This window comes from Halichoerus grypus, chromosome 12, assembly GCF_964656455.1.
Source record: "Halichoerus grypus chromosome 12, mHalGry1.hap1.1, whole genome shotgun sequence".
Taxonomy (NCBI): Eukaryota; Metazoa; Chordata; class Mammalia; order Carnivora; family Phocidae; genus Halichoerus; species Halichoerus grypus.
Window position 1 is genome coordinate 83,219,957 of NC_135723.1, and position 20,061 is coordinate 83,240,017.

At 46.5% G+C, this 20,061-nt stretch overlaps 2 long non-coding RNA genes across 6 annotated transcripts in view; one reads left to right on the forward strand and one right to left on the reverse strand.

Annotated features, from left to right (window-relative positions):
- Positions 1-20,061, reverse strand: part of LOC118533856 (uncharacterized) — a 29,548-nt gene that overhangs the window by 8,522 nt on the left and 965 nt on the right. The window contains exons 1-3 of one of the 3 annotated variants that reach the window (XR_013442858.1): positions 18,878-19,062; positions 9,827-10,048; positions 7,350-7,421 (exon numbers count right to left, since the gene is read on the reverse strand). This is a non-coding gene — a long non-coding RNA (uncharacterized LOC118533856). Of the gene's footprint in view, positions 1-7,349; positions 7,422-9,826; positions 10,049-18,877; positions 19,063-20,061 lie in introns of those variants that run through there. The other 2 variants (XR_004916396.2, XR_013442859.1) reach the window with 2 other exon arrangements.
- Positions 8,747-13,788, forward strand: LOC144379591 (uncharacterized). 3 transcript variants are annotated; one of them, XR_013442862.1, is made up of 3 exons: positions 8,747-8,903; positions 10,276-10,367; positions 13,578-13,788. It is a non-coding gene; the product is annotated as an uncharacterized LOC144379591 (long non-coding RNA). The 3 variants fall into 3 exon arrangements; XR_013442861.1 differs by lacking the exon at positions 10,276-10,367 and having other exon boundaries at positions 12,876-13,788; XR_013442863.1 differs by lacking the exon at positions 10,276-10,367.

Consider the following 20,061-nt stretch of genomic DNA (forward strand, 5'->3'; position numbering starts at 1 on the left):
TGCTTTCCTTGGAGGTTTTATTTTTTTAAGATTTTATTTTTAAGTAATCTCTACCCCCAAGGTGGGGCTCGAACCCACAACCCCGAGATCAAGAGTCACACTCTCCACCGACTGAGCCAGCCAGGCGCCCCTGGAGATTTTTTTTACTATGAGTTCACATTGATAGATATTAATCTGTGGAAATCTTTGGGCCCTAATTGAGAATGAACTTCTCTGGAAAATGTTTGCATTTTCTTTTGCTGGATACCGAGGGGTGTACCAAAACAGGGCTGGTGTCACCGTAGCCAACTTTGAGGGTCCCAGGTTATTACAGGGGTTTGAGTTTAGGTCATCCTGGCTGCTGACCAAAAACTTATCTTGCATCGCTTACAAGCATGGACGCGTGCATTCAGGGCAACCCTATCTCTGCCGTATGCTCCGAACGTCACATTTTGGTTTCAGCTCACGTGGTCTCCTGGAGATTTCACTTAAACTCCTGCAGGATAGAGCTGATGGTGGTGACCAGACTTGTCAGGGTCACCACCGTCTACTTCCAGAGGTGAAAGTCCTAGGAATCATTTACCATGAAAATATCCAGAAAAAAAAAAAATAGAGAACTAACAAAGAGAACTCAGCAGAGTTGCTGAAAGCATTTGACATAAAAAAATGCATAATATTTCTATAGCACAAGTAATAACCAATTAGAAAATACAACAGAAAAAAACGTCATTCACAATTGCAATAAAATTTAAGGCACTTAAGAATAAATCTAGCAAAAGATATGCGAGACCTTTATGGAGAAAAATCACAAAATATTATTGAAGAACATAAAAAGAAGATCTGAATAAATGGAGATTTTTAAATGTTCATGGGCAATATTCATGGGTTGGAAGATACTATCATAAAGGTGTCAGCTCTTCTGAATTTAATCTATAAATCCTATACAGTACAAATGAAAATTCCTATGAAATTTTTTGTGGAACTTGACAAGCTTATTCTAATATTAATATGGAAAAGCCCCCCTGCCAAAAAAGGGAAAGCTAAGATAATTGTGAAGAGGGGTGGGGACGGGGAGGGGGGAACTTTCCATATGAGATATGAAGATTTATTGTAAAGTCATATTAAGACAGTGTGGTATTAGCACAGGTACAGAAAAGTAGCCCCATGGAGGCAAACAGACTAGAGTCCAGCAAATAAACCCACTCATATTTGGAAACCTGATATATGAGGGAGGCTGCATTACATTAGCTGGGAAAAGAAGGACTATTTTATAAATGATGCTGGGACAAATTATTATCTTAATTGGATAATCAGTCATCATAGATACCAGACAAAAATTCTTTGTAAATTAGACCTCAATGTGAAAAGCAAAACTTCTTTAATTCTTAGAAGAAAACAGAGTAGAATATCTTTGTGATTTCAGGTTGGGAAGAGACGGATATCTTAAACAAGACATGAAAGCTCCCAATTACAGAAAACGATTGATAAATTTGACCTCATTAAAATTAAGAACTTTTCTACAACAAAAGATACTATGAACACAGTTAAAGACAAAACGCAGATTGGAGAAATTTTTTGCAATGCAAATAAGCAGCAATGAGTTAGCATCTAGAGTATCTTAAAATGTCCTCCAAGTCAATTTTTTAAAAAGACACAATAAAAAAATGACAAATGATGCAAACAGGCGCTTTGAATGGTGGGAGCCCAAATGGTCAATAAGCCAATCTGAAAAACTGCTCAACATCAAAAGTCATCAGAAATTGCACATTAAATATACATCAAGACATTGTCAGATAGTAGACATTTAGTATTAATATACGTTTACATGTAAGGGTGTAAACTGGTATAGTTTTTTCTTTCTTCTTTCTTTCTTTCTTTCTTTCTTTCTTTCTTTCTTTCTTCTTTCTTTCTTTCTTTTTCTTTCTTTCTTTTTCTTTCTTTCTTTCTTTCTTTCTTTCTTTCTTTCTTTCTTTCTTTCTTTCTTCTTTCTTTTTCTTTCACAGAGAGAGAGAGAACAAACAGGGGGAGCGGCAGGCAGAGGGAGAGGGAGAGACAGTCTCCCTGCTGAGCAGGGAGCCCAATTTGGCTGGATCCCAGGATCCTGGGGTCATGACCTGAGCCAAAGGCAGCCACCTAACTGACTGAGCCACCCAGGCACCCCTGGTATAATCATTTTCAAGAGCAAGTTGGGAAAATCCAGCAGCATTGAGGGGTTTGTCCTTACTCCCAGCAATCCCACTCCCGGGCAGATTCCCTAGGGAAATCACTATGCAGATGCCTAAGGAGACTATAAACAGGAACGCTAACCCCAGCACTGTCTGCAATCATGAAAAACTGGAATCACAGGAGAATGAATAACAGAATACAGGGCTGCTATTACAGTAAGTGAACAAGAGCTCATATATCAATGTGGATGCCTCTGAAACGACAGGGTCTAAATCAAGTAACAGAAAAAAACGCATGCTGTCTAATGCTGTTTATAAAAAGTTCCAAAATATGCAAAACTAGTCTATATATTATGGTTATGGTTACTACATAAATTTGTAGGAAAAGTATAAAACCATGGATGGAAAGTCAATACAAAAATATGTTAAAAATTGATAAAGCTGAGTATTTGATAAAGTGGGCACATGGGTACTTTATTATAGCATTCTCTTTATGTGTCTTAGTTTTTGAAATATTTATTTTTGAAATAAAAAGAGCACTCCATTACTGTGGGGGTGGCTTTGACAGTGGTGGGAGTGAGAAGTGGTGCGTGGCTGGGGGAGGGGTGTGGAGAGATGGGGAGGGAAGATGGGATTTAGATTTGTCCTTTTGGATGTGGGTTTGTTTTTGCTTTGTTTTGTTTTGTCTTAAACAACTATGTAGAGGCTAAGTAAAAATTTTAAAGTCTGACAATGTCAAGGGTTGTCACTGAAGTCGGGAAATAGCACCCTTGCACAGGGCTGGCCCGGGTCTAAGTCCGTTCAGTGGTTTTGTTGGCAATCCAGTGGTAGGTGCACAGTTGTTCAAACCCATGTGCAGGGAGACCCATGCACGGACCTCCAGTGTGGCAACAATCCCAATGTTCCGCCAAAGAAGGATGGAAAGTAGACCGTGGTACATGTATCGGCTGGAATGCTATCATAGCTATCTTAGGTCTTTGCCAGACTAATCCCTTGAAATCTTGAGAAGCTTAACTAAAAAGCTTCTACACAATAAAGGAAACCATCAACAAAATGAAAAGCAACCTGCAGAATGGGAGAAGATATTTGTAAATCATATATCTGATAAGGGGTTAATATCCAAAATATATAAAGAACTCCTACAACTCAATAGCAAAAAAAAAAAAAAATTTCAATTAAAAAATGCGCAGAGGAACTGAATAGACATTTTTCCAAAGAAGACATACAGATGGACAACAAGTACATAAAAAGATTAAAAAGGTGCTGAGCATCAGGGAAATGCTCATCAAAACTGCAATGAGATATGATCTCACACCTATTAGAATGGCTATCATAAAAAAGACAACAGATAAGTGTTGGTGAGCATGTGGGGAAAAGGAACCCCTGTGAACTGTTGGTGGGAATGCAAACTGGTGAGGTCACTATGGAAAACAGTATGGAAGTTTTTCAAAAAATTAAAAATAGAACTACCATATGATCCAGCAATCATACTTCTGGGTTTATATTCAAAGGAAATGAAAACAGGATATCAAAGAGATATCTGCACTCCCAAGTTCATTGCAGCATTCATTATTTACAATAGCCAAGATGTGGAAACAACCTATGTGTTCGCCAAGAGGTGAATGGATAAAAAAGATGTGAGATACATACATACATATATACATATACATATTGCATATATATATACACACACACACACACACATATATATAATGGAATATTGTCCAGCCATTTGCAGCAACATAGAAGAGGGCATTATGCTAAGTGTAATAAATCAGACAGAGAAAGACAACTACTGCATGGTATCACTTATATATAGAATCTAACAAATAAACAAAAAGAGTCAAACTCATAGAAACAGAGTAGAAAAGTGGTGCCAGGGGCTGGGAGTAGGGGAAGTAGGGAGAGGTTGGTAAAAGAATACAAACTTACAGCCATAAGATGAATAAGGTCTAAGGACCTAATGTATAACATAGTGACTATAGTTGATAACATTGCATTGTATAATTGAAATTTGCTAGCAGAGTAGAACTTAAATGTTCTCGTTAAAAAAAAAAGAAGGTAGGGGCGCCTGGCTGGCTCAACAGCATGCAACTCTTGATCTCAGGGTTGTGAGTTTGAGCCCCACATAGGGTGTAGAGAATTACTTAAAAAAATAAAATCTAAGAAAAAAAAAGATGTATGAGGTGATGGATTAACTAGATGGAAGAATCCTTTCACAATGTATACGTATACCAAATCATCACAATGTACACTTTAAATATCTTATAATTTTATTTGTCAATACCTCAATAAAGCTAAAAAGAGGGAAATTATCCATTTTCCCATAATATGAAATGCAAATACACATGCATAGTCATTTGTCATCTGACTCTTCTTATGGTGGTTTTTGCCTTACAGACTATTTTTTTTATTTCTACATAGCCAAATCTATCAATCTTTTTTTTTTTTTTAAGATTTTATTTATTTGACAGAGATAGACACAGCGAGAGAGGGAACACAAGCAGGGGGAGTGGGAGAGGGAGAAGCAGGCTTCCCGCCGAGCAGGGAGCCCAACGCGGGGCTCGATCCCAGGACCCTGGGATCATGACCTGAGCCGAAGGCAGACGCTTAATGACTGAGCCACCCAGGTGCCCCTCTTTTCTTTTTTTTAACTAAGTAATCTCTATGCTCACTGTGGGGCTTGAACTCACAACCCCGAGATCAAGAGTCACGCTCTACCGACTGAGCCAGCCAGATGCCCTTATCAATCTTTTCTTTTATGGCACCTAGGTTTTGTTTTGTACTTTAAAAGACCTCTTCACTTTGAGTTATAAAAACTTCTCCTATGGCAAAAAAAAAAAAAAAAAAAATGAGTTAGATCAATATGGATAGATCTCAAATGATAGTGTGCAGTGAGAAAAAAAAACAAGGCACCAAATGATATGTGCAGCACAATACTGGTTTATGTAAATAAAAACTGCAAAACAGTTACATATTTTCTGTGAACACAATTATGTACGTAAATTGGAAGGAACAATTGGAAGGAACTCACTGAATTCATAATAGGGTTTCTCCTGGTGGTGGAAGATTAGAACCGGGTGGTTGTGGAAGTCGGGGGAGACGTTAGTTTTATTCATTATGCCTACATTTTCTTGGTAAAGGACACTGTATTCATATGTTATTTATATACTTTTTAAAGGTGTAAATATAAAATGCAAGAAAGAAAAACACAAATGCCAGAATGTTTTGCAGAGGTGATTTCTTGGGGGTGAGAGTATAGACAATGACATCTTTTTCCTTGCACTTTTGGGGTATGATTTTTATATACTCTTTGAACTTTTTGCCATTCAGGGAGATTATGAAGAGCAAATAAAGTATTACATACCAACTGTCCTGTGGACTCAAAGGTGCATTACAATAATAGAGTCCCAATACATATTTGCTGATTTGGAGGTAGAGAAGGGGCGACAGCTGCTTTGGAGAAGACTCGCTCTCAAGTGGAGCAGACACGGGTGTATCCTGCCATGCTAGGGAGGTGGGCATGGGTGTATGGGTGAAGGTGGGTGCTCACACCTCTGCAGGGTGGGGATGGGGTCAACTGCTGTCAAGAACCCAAACTTTTGAGTAAGACTCACTTGGGTTCAATTTCTTACTCCACCTCCAAGTAGCTACATACATTGCAGGCACATCACTTCAGCTGCCTGAGCCTCAGTTTCCTCATCTGTAAAATGGGGCTGATAAGGATCACTTTGCAGAGGGGCTGGTAATCACTGACCCAGCTCTGGAAACCTTAAACTTGTTCAGTTGCATCCTCCAAATACCCACCCTTCCCACCCACTCCCATGAAGAGTTCAGAATCTTGCTCCCTTTTTCTGGGGCATGAAAGTGGTATGCCCATCAGATCATAGCCAAAGTGCCTTTCTTCAAACACCAGGTAAGCAAGTGATATTGGTAGATATCCAACCAATTGAAGAATTGCTGATTTAAACAAAGTTAAACGGGCTCATTAAGGGATTTGTCTGAGTCTTAAATTCTATTGCACCTTGTGGGTTTCCAAGGAGAATTTTACACAAGAGGACTATCCATGGTTCCCTTAACTTCCGGCACGGTGGGGCTCTTGTTCAATGAATACATGTTAAATGTCTTGTGGAGCCAGAGTCCCAGAACACCATATCAGAAGTAGGTGATGTAATTGGATTAAAGCGATTTTGATGATCATTCTTTGTCTTATGAAGCCCTGGGCTTTTAGACTGTGGTTGAGGGTAGGAGGGCCCCCAAGCCCAAAGCACCCAATTTCATCCTTTTGGGATGGATGGGTGATTATGAATTGCAGAGGGAGGGGACAGGGCAGGGGTCCCAAATTCAAATCATCTGGAGAACTTCAGCCACACCACCTCTACCTCCCTCTCCCTATCTGTCTGAGCACCCCGTGGCCTAGGTTCTTGCCCTCTTCCCAGAATCTCTAGCTTTCAAATGCAAGGCCTGATGCTGCGTAGGTGCTCAGCACATGTGGTTTTCACCATAATACAATTCCTCACCCCAGCATCATGTTTAAAGAATTTTCTTATTTCGATGGTGAGGTAGATTAAAGTTTCTCAGCTTTGAAAAATAGATGATTGTGTTTGGCTAGTTGGGGAGGATATATTTATTAACCTTTATTTACCGAAAAATGTCAGACATAGATAAAAGGAGAAGGAATTGTTTGATGAACCCAGTGAGGGGATTTTGCTCACAAGGTTAGGTCAGCTTCTAACTTGTTGAGTGGGACTTACAAGCCAAGACTTTTTTTTTTTTTAAGATTTTATTTATTTATTTGAGAGAGAGAATGAGATAGCGAGATCATGAGGGTCAGAGGGAGAAGCAGACTCCCTGCTGAGCAGGGAGCCCGATGCGGGACTCGATCCTGGGACTCCAGGATCATGACCTGAGCCGAAGGCAGTCGCCTAACCAACTGAGCCACCCAGGCGCCCCCTGATTTTTTTTTTTTTTTTTTTGAGAGAGAGAGAGCCTTGAGCTGGGGGAGGGGGTAGAAGGAGAGGGAGAGAGAGAATCTTAAGCAGGCTCCACGCCCAGTGTAGAGCCAAAGCGGGGCTCGATCTCACCACCCTGAGCTCATGACCTGAGCCAAAGTCACAAAGTCACCGACTGAGCCAACCAGACACCCCCCCCGATTTTTTAAAAATTAAACTTTTTATTTGGAGGTAATTATAGATTCACACGTACCTGTAAGAAATGATACAGAGAGATCCCATGTGCTCTTTACCCAGTTTCCTTCAGTGGTAGCATCTTACCAAACTACAGCACAAAATCACAAACAGGAAAGTAGCTTTGATACAATCTACTGATGTGATTTTCCCAGTTTTCCATGTACCTGTGTGCACGTGTGTGTGTGTGTGTGTGTGTGTGTGTGTGTGCGCACGCGTGCGCATGCACACGCAGGCGCATGTACACTTAGGTCTACATAATTTCATCACATGTGTACCACCACTGTCAAGATACAGAACAGTCCTATGCCCACAAGGATCCCCTTCTTTCACAGCTCCAGTCATGGATTTTGAGTGCATCATGTGAGAGATTAAGGAGGGGGGGGGAAGGGCAAAACCCAGTGTGACAAAATAAGAAATATATATTTGATATCTGTCCTGGTTCCTGGTACAGAGCTCCTAAAACCCTTGTAATTTCCTAAGAGATAGGGATGTTAGAAGCATCTTTTGTGCTAACATTTGGTCTTTCACCCAGAGCCCCTAAGCCCCTGGGAATTTCCTGGGTGATGGGAGCATTTTTTACTCTAATGAGGAGACTCTTGGTGGGCTCTTGGATAGGGACTGGCCATAAGAAAAACTAAACCATGATAAAAAAAAACTTAGAACTTTCCACCCCTCTCCCATCCTCTGGAGAAGGGAGAAGTGTTGGAGACTAAGTTAATCATTGATCTTGCTACACAATGAGGCCTCCACAAAACCCCTGAAGTATGGGGTTCAGAGAGCTTCCATGTTGGTGAACACAGCCCCGTGCTGGGAGGGTGACATACTCCAACTCCATGGGGACAGAAGCTCCTACATTTGGCACCCTTCTGTACTATGCCCTGTTCTGACTGTTCTCTGTATCCCTTATCATTTCCTTTGTAACAAACCAGCAAACATAAGCAAGTGCTGCCCTGCATCCTAAGCTGGCATAACAAAGTACCAAACACGAGGAGAGGGTTATGGGAACCCCCAGTTTGTAGCCAAGTTGGACAGAAGTGGAAGTAACCTTGGACCCACTACTTGGCGACTGGTGTCTGAAGTGGGAGCAACCTGGTGGGACTGAGCCTTTGGCCTGTGGGGTCTGCAGTAACTCCAGGTAGATAGTGTCAGAGTTGAATTCTAGAACATCCAGTTGTGTCCAGAGAATTGGAGAATGGATCATTGCGGGTAAACCGTCCCCCACATTTGGTGTCGGAAGTTTGGGGAAGAAAGAAGAATCAGTGAGGGTTTTGTCTTCCGAGGAGCTGCAGTGGGAGAGGTATTTCGTGGAAGACCAGAGATGATTAAAGGGGGTTTTCAGATGTGTCGTGAGTGATTGCAGCTCCTCCATCTCCCCCCAAATCTAAAGTGTCACCCATCAATTCTTTTAGAGTTGGATTTGGCTGGCAAGGGTGTGCCAAGGTGCTGACTCACGTTCAAGTGAAATCTCAGCTGATCCCCACCACAACGGGATGGGCAGGAGGTATTATCTCCATATTTGAGAGCAGACAAAAGATTGAACAGAAGGGACCTGCCCAAGGTCACACAGAAGGTAGGCAACAGGCTCCGGGAAAATCCAGGTTTGGAATGTACTGCTCCCTGCACTCATGTCTGGCTAAGTCCATCAAGAGGAAAACAGAAACAAACTCAAAGTGGCCCAGTGGGAACCCCTGCTTGCCCCAGCTCTGCTCCTTCCCAAGGATGCCTCAGTGCATGGAGTCACCATCAAGTCATCCTTGACTCACGTCCTGCTCTCACCCCCACATCTTGTGAATCAGCATGCCCTGCGCCCTAGCACATCAGGAACCCTTCTCATCACCTCCACCATAACCACCCAAGCCAAGCCTCATCACCTCCCAATGGATTATTTTGCAAAAGCCTCCTAAACAAGTAAACTCTACCCCCAACATGGGACTCGAACTCACAACCCCAAGATTGAGTCACATGCCTTAGCGACTGAGCCAGCCAGCCATTTGGAGGGGCCCCCTAACTAGTTTCTTTGCTTCACCTCTTGTCCAGGCTGAGTGGGCCAAATCTGGTCTATGAGCTTAAGATGATTTTTACGTTATTAAATGGTTGGGAAAAAAATGCCGAAGAATAATATTTTGTGACACATGAGAATATGAGATTCGGATTTTATCGTCCATACGTAAATTTTATAGGAATACAGTCATGCTCATTTGTTTATGTATTGCCCGTGGCTGCTTCCGCAGAGCTGAAGAGTTGCCACAGCGATCATAGGGCCCACAAAGTCTAAAATCATCACTACCAGAGCCTTTACAGATGTTTGCCCACCTCATCCCCTCCCCAATCTCCTCCACAGGCTTCCTCCTCCTCCCAGAGGGAGACCAGATGTCCTGAAGGTGCCCTCCCACCTCTCTGACTCATTCCCTCTCCCCCCCCCCCACCAGCACCACCGCACTCAAGTTGTGCTGGCTTTGGGTCCCCTCCCCCCCATCCATTGTATGTGCTCACCTTTCCTCCTCAGAAATGCTGTTTCTCTGTCGCAATGCTCTTCTGCTCTTTGCGTGACGGCCTCCTTTTCCTCCAGGTCTTCACTCCTGTGTCACCTCTTCAGGGAGGCCTTCCTTGTCCACTCCTGCTCCTGTCCCGCCATCTCATTCCTTGCTCATCTCCTCATTGCAGTTTTGTCTACTTGTGTGTCTTCTGTCAGCCCCACCGGGACATAAGCACCATCTGGGCAGAGCACATAGTAGATGCTCAATGATTGTTTGCTAATAAATGAATAAATGAATGAGTGAACGTGAGGCCTTTCTTGGCCCGGGAGCTATGTGTCTATTTCCCTAGCAGGGTGACTTCTGTCTCCTGGAGGAACTTATTCCCATCAACTCCACCTCAGTGTTTTTTTCTCCTCTTGGTCCCATTGCTGTTATTAACCACCATGAGTTTCTTTTCCAAGGAAGTTGTCAGCCTTAAGATCATCATTCTGCAAAGAATAAAGGAGACAGAGGGTACTTAACCAGTTTAAGGAAGAAATGTCTCCCCTTCTTAGCAGGTAAAATAGCTCCTCCTTCTACTATCAAGAGCCCCAATCCATAAAAAAGATGAGTCATGTAAACATTCGAGTTTGGTGACTGGTACAAATAGAAAAAGTTTCAACTCACTTCTTTTTCTAAGTAACAGGAAACAACCTCAGCCAATGGACACGGTAAATTGCAGTGTCATAGACAGATGGGGCGTATGAATATGTGAAAGGTATGGTGGCCGGGGTAGATTGGCTAGATTATGCCCCAGTAAAATGACAGTCCCCAAATCTCAGCGTCTGAAAACAACACAGCTTTATTTCCTGCTCACATTGCACTTCTGGAAGGAGTTGACGGAGACCATCGAACGTGGTGGTCACCCAGGAACCCAGGATGGCAGAGCAGCTGCCAACTTGAATGTTGCTTGTTACTGTGCCAAAAAGGGACCTTAAGGGCTCTGATGGAGAAGTGCAGAGCACTTCCAGCCAGAGCTAGTCATGTGTGCTCAGCTCCCAGGTACGAGGGACAGGAAAGCGATCCTATCTTGTGCCTGGAAGGCAGAGGGTTGGGAGTATTTGATGAACAACAATAATGACAACCACACAGGGTGAAGAAAATTTGTTCTCTTTAGAGGAAAAATAAGACCAGGCGAGGAGAAGGGAGGGCAAGAAAAGATAGGAGTTGAGGAAGAAAGGCCTCAGAGGCTCCCACAGGCACACCAGTCAGCCTAGCAACTCTGGTCACATTCGTTTGTTCACCTGAGCTGTAAATTTCTGCGGGTCATCTATTGTCACGGTGTTTGAAAAGCTGATTATGCACTATTCAGAGCTCTTCAACTACTCTTTACTCTTACACATTCGTAGCACCCTTCCAAATGGGTGAGTCACAGCAATCCTCCTCAGGTAAAATTATTCTCCAAGCCCTCGCTCCAGTGAGCAGCAGCATGTAATCCCTGGGCGACATTCCACGCCAAGCCATGAACTCGGTAACCGGCACAGTTGCTCACAGTATTTCACACATACCTAGCACTAACAACCGCAGATCAGTAAAAGACGACACAGATTTCTCTTGAGGGCTGACCCTAAAATGTGTTTTCCATTTATACCCAACCCCTCCAGTTCGGTCAGTAACTTCCTTTGGAGCAGGTTGTTCAACAGAACTTTCTGCAATGATGGAAATGTTCTGCACTTGCACCGTTCCATATGGTAGTCCCTAAGTACAAAAGCTGGTCATGATGTGTTTGATTCCAATAGCTCTTTCTGACTCACGCGGCCTTGCTTCAGCTCTTCTATCCAGGGAAGATGTCTAGACTGTTCCTTATATGAGTGGCCTCTAATCCGATGGGGGGTGGACTGCTGACCAAGGGGTATTCTTCCATTCACAGGCTGGCCCCAGCCCTGGAAGGTGGCCCACATGCATGGAGTCTTTGAAGGAGCCGTGGTGATGGGCTAAGCCTATCAGGCTGCCTCCCCTGGAATTTGAAAAGGGTTGGCCAATCAGCAGTGAGAGGAGGCGGGAGCAGGCAAATAGAACGGAAGAAGTGGTTAAGAGAGATGGGTTCCTGACAGCTGTCAGGGTTCTAATCCCAGTTCCCAGCTGCTGAGATCCTTAAACAAACATGCAAATAAAGTACCCTTTCCCTTAAGGCAGACGGAGTGACTATTTGTTCTTTGCTTCCAAAGAAATTAAGTAACTAAAATTCCTCCAATTCAGGGTGTCTCAACCTGGCATTATTGACATTTGGGGCTACTTGGTTCTTTGTTGTGGGGCTGTCCCCTGCATTGCAGCATCTTTGGCTTCTACCCACTGGGTGCCAGTAGCACTGTCCACCCTCTGCCAGTCATGATAACTAAAAATGTCTCCAGAGGTCGCCAAATGACCCCGGGTGGGCGGGTGGAGGGGGGGACAAAAATCCCCACTCCCCACCACCCTGGAGAATCAACCCTGCGGAACTGTATCCCAAGTCGACCTCCTCTGGCCTCCTTGAGGACAAAAAGATAAAAGCAGCCCCATTTATTCCTAGCAAATTCACAGTTCTCCCTCCCTCTCTTCTCCAGGCTAAATAAAGATAGCTTTTTTAGTCTTTTTCCTAGAGTCTGTTTCACAGATATTGATGGCGACATCTGAAGATGAGACTGGAACCATTTGGTTGAGAGGGACTCTGTTCCCTTAACTCTACCTATTTATAGAGACAGGAGAACAGACACATCCACGCAGCCCTGAGGCAGTGGCAGCTCCATGGTCAAGGAAGTAGCACCTCACAGAGCTCGGTGCTACAGCTCAGAGCCGTTCTTCCCCTGAGCTGGTTCAGACCTGCTGAGCCAACAAACTGCTGATTTACAAAAAAGAGGCAAATGATCCTTCAAGGCCATTGACATTGATCTCTTCCCATCCCTCTGAGTATTCCAACCATTTCTGCAGTCTCTCCACCTGGTATTCTCCCAGATACCTCAAACTCAATCAAAACCAACCTCCTTGTCTTCTTCCTCAAATCCATGCTTCTTCTGTTGTTTCCAGTGTTTTCTATTGTGTCCACCTAGTTTCTCAAAGCAGAAGCCTGAGAGTCATCCTCTGAACAGTTGTGAAAGGAAGAGATTGACACAAGAGTCTGGAGAGCGAGTTAGTGGCCAACTCATGGAGAATTTTATGCACTGTGCTAAGGCTTTTTGTTGTTGATGGCTGCCCCTCCCCTTGCTCATCAGCCATTTCCTCACTAACTTCCCACAGCTTGACTTGCATCCCATCAAGCCACTCTAAATACTCCCACCGTATTCACACATCCCACCCACGGGGAGGGATTATATAGGGTGTGTACCCCAGAGGGCCAGAAATCTCGGGGCCATCTTAGAATTCTACCTCCCACAGCCCCTAAGTCTGGACCCTACTGCCCCTGTTTCAAACTCAGCATATTCAAAACCACTTACTTTCCTAAACTGACTCCATGTTTCAACTTCACCATTTAAGGAAATGAGGCAAAGGCACAGGTTTTAGCTCTCCCCCACTATCTAAATCCCTCTTCTTTTTAGAAACAGAATCTACTTCTACCAGAGCTGATATCTCAGCATTTTTCGCTGGGTACTTAGAAAAGGCCACTTAGAAAACAAAGACCACACTTCTTCGCATCTCTTGCAAATAGGTGTGGCCATAAGACTAATTTCTGGACAGTGGGATAGAAGTGCAAGTGATGAGTGGCTGCTCTAAGGAATCTTCTTCAAGTGACCCCAGCTCTTGCCTTTTGCCAGTTCTTCCTTCCTTTCTCCATACGGATGCTGGAACTCAAGTGCCACCAGCTGGTACCATGAGAATAAAGACCACACCCCAGGATGGCAGATGAATGAGTTGTCAGAAGCCTGGATCTCCAAGAACTTTGTGGAACACAGCTGCCTTCCCAGCTTTGAATTGCAGACCTCTGGACCTACAACCGGTAGAGAAATAAACTTCTATTGTGTTTAAGCCATTGTTGATTTGTGTGTCTGATACTCAGAGTTAAATATAATCCTAACCAACACGGGGGGTATTTCTTTAGTCCCGCTAGACATGAAAACTTACGTTTATTTTTCTCCCCTCAATCCTCTAAGCTCTTATGCCCACCAAGGTCCTTAGTCCTGTTGATTCTTCCTTTGCGCTTCACTCACACTCACACCTTCTTTTGCAATTTCCACTGCCTGTTCTGATCCCAGCCTCTTCTCGTGACTCCATCTCTCTCCCTTCAGGCAAGGCTGCACAACCTCCAGATTCCTGAGGTATCACATTCATCATGTCACTCCTCGTCCTTAAACCCTAAAACCTGGGCTCCTGTTGTGCTTAACAGGATGAAGCCCCAACATTTCACCCTACCATTAAACTGTTCCATAATACAGCCCCAACGTTTTCAACTTCTTCCTCTTATACGGATCTTCCCCAACATCCAGGAAAGTCCCCCAGACAGCCCATTTTATCCTTCACTTTGTGCTGGAGATCCTCAGCCCTGGCCACACATTAGAATCATCGAGAGCCTTGAATGTGACCAGTGCCCAGCATGTTAGCACTCAACACATGAAGGCGTCATTTCCTGTGAGCCACAAAGCAGCCCCATGGATGTAGCTACTCTCATTATCACCATTCTACAGAAGAGAAAACAAGAAACTTAGGAAGTTCAGGACGTTTTTCCTGGTCAGATAGCCAGTGAGTCAGGAGCCAGAATTGCAACAGAAAAGACTAAACCTCTAAATCACTACCATGTAGTCCTTTGGACTATATTACAGATAATTACAAATTAAAAATAATTTGGGCACCTGGGTGTCTCAGTCAGTTAAGCATCTGCCTTCGGCTCAGGTCATGATCCCATGGATGTGGGATCGCGCTCTGCGTCAGGCTTCTTGCTCTACAGGGAGCCTGCTTCTCCCTCTCCCACTCCCCCTGCTTGTGTGCTCTCTCTCTCTCTGTCAAATAAATAAATAAAATCTTTTAAAAATTAAAAATAATTTCTGATAGCATGGAACATGATCAGTTGCTAAAAAATCACAAAATACAAATGAATATTTAAAAACTACAAATGCCTGGTCCTCACCTGAGACCAGGGGAATTGGAGTTTCTTGGGAGTGGGGCCTGAATATCTTTATACCATCTTCAGATTTATCCCAACGTGATTCTAAGGTGCAGCCAGAGTTGAGACCCACTGCTTTATGCAGTTGCTCTCACCTACCTGTCTTCCTTTCATTCCCTCTCCCCACTCCAGGTCCTACTTATCTTTTGGGGTTCAATCCAAGTGTTAGGGTGTAGCTGGCCAGCTTTCTCCAGCCTGAGTGATCCCTTTTCTGAATGTTGGTTGCAAAATTTGTCCACACCAGCTGAGCTGGCACCTATTCTACCTCTCGGTTTGAATCTAACTCTTGGCTTTATGCCACTGGATCCTTGGCAGGTATTCCAAATTTAATCATTTGCTGCTCAGCTACTCCACCTCTGCCCAAAAGAGCAACAAGCACACTTGCTCCTCTATCAGAAGCAAGACCTGAACTTAGGGTCCTGCAAAGTTGTAACCCTGGCTCAGTGCTCCCCTCCCAGCAACGGGAATCCAGGAAGATACAGGGAAACAGATTGTGCTTAAGTGAAAGGAACGCCAACACAGTGGAAGAGAAGAATGTGGACGAGGATTTTCCAGGACTCTCAGATTCAGATGTGGAGGTTGGCAAAATGATGATGGGGATGATGGTGCCTCTAGAGAACAGGTTGGACCCATGTACTAGGAAATGTGGCGAGCAAAGCTGAGGCAGGGCCTGGGATAATATCTGATGGTCAAGGAACAGGAACTGAGAGGGAAAATTGAGTAAAAGTGGTATGTGACTAATTGAAATTGTTGAATGACTGAATGAATGGATTTTCACCTGTGTTGTTGGGAAGAATTTAGGGGCTGTGGCATCCTCACTTAATACAGAAGGCCGCCAGCCAAGAGAAGCTAAGAAGGCATCAGATGGAGGGCCTGTTGGGAAGGAGAGAGCCCATGACCACCAGAAGCTCAGCCAGCCAGAGGCCAGATCCAAAGAGAGCAGCCCACTCTGCCACTTGACCATCTATAGCTCCCAGGTTCAAGGATCTTGGGGCTCCTGTTGGCTGGGCCAATTTTTACTGAAGACAAGGGTATGGCTAGGTCTTGCTGACAGCGCTGTTTGAGTATTCCATTCCACCATGAAGCAGGTGATGAAAAGAGTCTTAGGGAGGGGGCATTACTTGTGTTGAATTACATGATAACTTAATGGCAATACTGTGATTCGAAGTCAATTTTCCCAATTCTAGCCCAAGGCTCTTTCTTCTTGACTCTGTGGCCAAGTTAGTCACTTTGTCTTTGCAGGGTTCCAAACAAGGCCTCCACTGGGAGACTGGGGGGCTCTCTTCCTGGCCTATCTGTGTTCAGCAGGAGGTTCCAGGTCTTCTCTGACCGAACACGTTCTTGCAAACAAAGTGGAAGCTGAGTGTGACACAGAGCAGCCTCTGGGGAGAAAGCTGGCTGGCTCTTCCCTAGATCACTGGCCTTCTGGTCCCATTGCCATCAGCATCACACAGTGAGGTCAGCCACTGCCTTCTGTGCCCCATGGGAGGCCTGGCATGAAGATCAACTTTGCAATGAAACCTGCCACCCACATGATCAACAATATCTTGATCTTCCCAGGTTGGGGCTGGAGGAAGGTGGAGGTTTATTCCAGAGTGTAACTGTATGGGAAAGGCCGGCCAAAGTGGTCAACATATCAAAGAAATCTTTCCAAGGAACTCACCATTCTTACAGCTCTGCTGGGGGGGGGGGGGCGGAGTCATGACTACTTAAGTTTGAGCAACCCCTCACCCACATTGGGGCCTACTCCAGCCCAGCTAACTGGACCAATGGGGGATGTCCTACCCAAGGGTTATAGATCTCTGCACATCCCAGGAGCCTAGAGGTGGCCTGGGTCAAAGGTTCTGGCTAACCAGGATCCTTGGTCTTCCCTTGGGTCATCAGATTCTCCCCTTGTTAGTAATTTGAACTGGGGCTGTGGAGAGAAAGCCAGAAGGAAGCAAGTGACAAGTGAGTTGCTGAGCAGCCTTCCAGGCGACACGCCAACCTGGGATCTTGCAGTTCCTGCTGCTTCGGGGCTGGGAGACAGCCCAGGCAGTCCACAGAGCCCCCCTGGATCCCAAACAGTCTTCCTGGCTCCCCTTGCATCCCCATGTCCGCCACCTCTGAACATACCCAGAATATCTTTACTGCCTTCCTCCCACACTTCTCTTCACAACACAGCCCATTACCTAAGGCAGCAGGAGTGAGTCCCTGTCACCAAAAGGCAGAGACACACTTATGGAAAGTTGCATTTTGGGGGCAAAGTAGGGTGCTGCTGGCCCTCTCTGCACAGAGAACTCCTCCAGTCCCCACCTTGGAGGACAGGGAGTGCCACCACATTAGGGGACCCTGCAGGACCTTGAGGACTCACATTCTGAAAACATAGATGTGCCCACCAGCCAGGGATGCACAGCCGAGACGATCTCTGGAAGCAACGCAGCAAGGGTGGAGCTGGGCCAAGGATGAGATAGTCACAGGCCTGTGTGTGTATGTGAAGGGGGCCGGCGGCTGCCACATTTTCACTGGTGAGGACAGAGCCCCTGCCTCACTCTGTGTCTCCAGTTTACTGTTCACTGAGTAACAGGTGCTGCCGTGGGCCCAGAGGAGACCAGAGTCTGTCCTGTGATTGCGTTCCTGCCAAACAGCTGATTGGGCAGATTGTGGCTTTGCCCCCATGGGTCTCTTCCTTCCCTCACATCCCCTTCATCCTCCCCGGTGGCCAGACATACTCTGCACTTTCCCCCAGAGGAGGAGAAAAGTAGGAAGGATGCTCCTCCCGGGCCTCTGTCCTCGGGGTGGGGAGGAATGGGCATCTTCAGCCTGACATGTCTCAGGTCTGTCTGAGCCCAGGCCTGCAGAGATCCTCATCAGCATTATTGTCCATCTCAGGCCCAGCCGGCAGCTGAGAGATGGTGAGCAGACCTGCAGAGTTCAGTTCAGGAAACATCTCCTGAGCTTCTACTGTGTGCCTGGGCTGGGCACAGCTGAGCCATGTGGGGCACATTGAAATGGGCAAGACCCAGTTCTGGCTCCGAGAAGGCCAGCGGGAGATGTACAACTTACACAGAGAACGGCAATTCAGGACAGAATACAATCAATGCCATGAGAACTCTTCCAAGGATGGGTGAGTCCATGCCCTGAGGGATCAGAGAAGCCTGCGTAGAGGAGTTGGCGTTTGACCTAGGGCTTGGGGACCATGTGGACTTTGACTCTTTGTGGAGAGATAGGTGGAAATACTGGGGTTGGGGCAAGAGGCTCCCCAAAGAGGGGCTATCAATCTTTGGCTTACCAACAATTAATATTAACTGCTGTGTCTGGCACTGTGCCAGGAGCCACTGGGGGAACAGAGTGCCACATGGCCCCTGTCATGGTCCAGAGGGGAGCTAGACAGGTAGACGGTGGCCGCAGTTCAGTGGGACAGGAGCTGTGGGTGAGGAGGGCAGGGGTGAGGGGAGATCAGACCATGTAGCCCTGGTGCATGTCCTGCTGGGAAATAAACCTAGAGAGAAGGAGGCAGAGTCAGACCACGTCCCCATCCCCCACCCTCTATGATTGAACTTGAATCTGAAGGCATTAGAAACCTGCACTGAGGTTTTGGTCAGAGGCTGATGATGTGGAGGAAAAGAGCATCCCCTTTTTGGGGCTAGGACACTTTATGTCACTATTTCCCCAGTGTCCCTTGATGAGCTTCCCCCAAAGATGTCACTAAGGAGTGTGTATATGTTGGGGAGTGTGGGTTTGTTCACTGCTAAGAGAACCACCCACAGCAGAGCAGGGGCAGGGATAGGGCATGCCATTTCTCCAGCACATTCTAGGTACCATCTCTTGTCATCTTCATAACAGCCTGGAATGGGCTTCATGACCCGGTTACACAGCCGAGGCTACCGCCGCTGAGAGGGAGAGTCACATGCAGAGGGAGGACACACAGCTCACAAGGGATAAGGGCAGGCCTGTCCTACAAACCTTGGTTCCTACCTGATGGGGACAGCAGGGTCTGTCCATGAAGGTCAGTGCACGGTGGCCTGTTCATCACCTCTGTAGCCAACAGGAAAAAAGGCCAAGAAGAGGATACCTGGGGTCTGTATCTGAATGAGAGGCATCACTCGCCCTTGCTGTGGGAGTGGGCGGGGGTGTGTGTGAGCCAAGTCACTGCCGTGAGCGCTGCGCACACGCACAAAGAGACAGAGTCCTTGGGGAACGTGTCCCCAAATCCCAGGCACACCCCCTCACCGCCCTCCCTCCCCAGCCAGAGAGAGCAGAGCCGAGGGTGGAATGAACAGACCTCTCAGCACCCTTCATCGGATTTCTGAGGGGCGTCTGGGAGGAAGGGGCAGGCTGAGCCCTCTCAGGTGACCCTCCCTACTTCCTGACCCACACTCCGGTTCGCCGGGGAGTGTGCCGGCCCCTCTGCCCCGCGGGCGCGGCCTTCCGGCTCCGGCTCCGAGTTGAGCGGCTGTGCGCGCCGCCTCCCCGCCTCCGCCGACAGCCCAAGGCTAAGCGCTTGCTATTTCGATCCAGAGCAGCGCTCTCCTCGCCCTCGGAGAGGCTGAGTCAAGGGCCCAGTGAGGGGAGGTCGGAGAGCTAATAAAGAACCTCTGAAGCCCGGTGCTCACGTTTCAGCCACATCTCCTTTCGGAGTGCCGGGCCCCCGCCGAGAGCGCGAGCGAGATGACGCTCAGGGAAGTCGGTCGCTCCCCAGCCCAAACGATTCTGGAGCCTGTGACAGTAACCCCGGCCCCCAGTCTTTCTGTCCTAAATCAGTCCTCCTCCCCAGACGCCAGGGTACCGGGGTGCCAAAGTGTGACCTGGCTCACTCCCAGCCCGGGGCAGCCGCAAGGCGGCTGGCTGCGTCCCTGCAGCTTTCCCCCACTCGAGGGGTCCGGGTGCGCCGGAGGAGAAAGCGCAGGGGTGCGCCTGTCTTTGGGGCTAGGTCCCTTCCTCTCGGGTCCGCATGTGTGGGTGGGGATAGGCGTGTGGAGCGAGGGCGCCGGGCCGGACTGCCCTGCGGGGTCGAAGGGCCGGTGAGGGAATTCGTCCTTCAACTTCAGCAGGGCAGGAGGCCCTGACCTGTCCCTTTGCCCTGGGGATTTGGGCTCACACACCTCAAGAGGTCCCTGAAAGAGCCGGAACGCAGGGAGCTCCTGACCGAAGGTAGACAG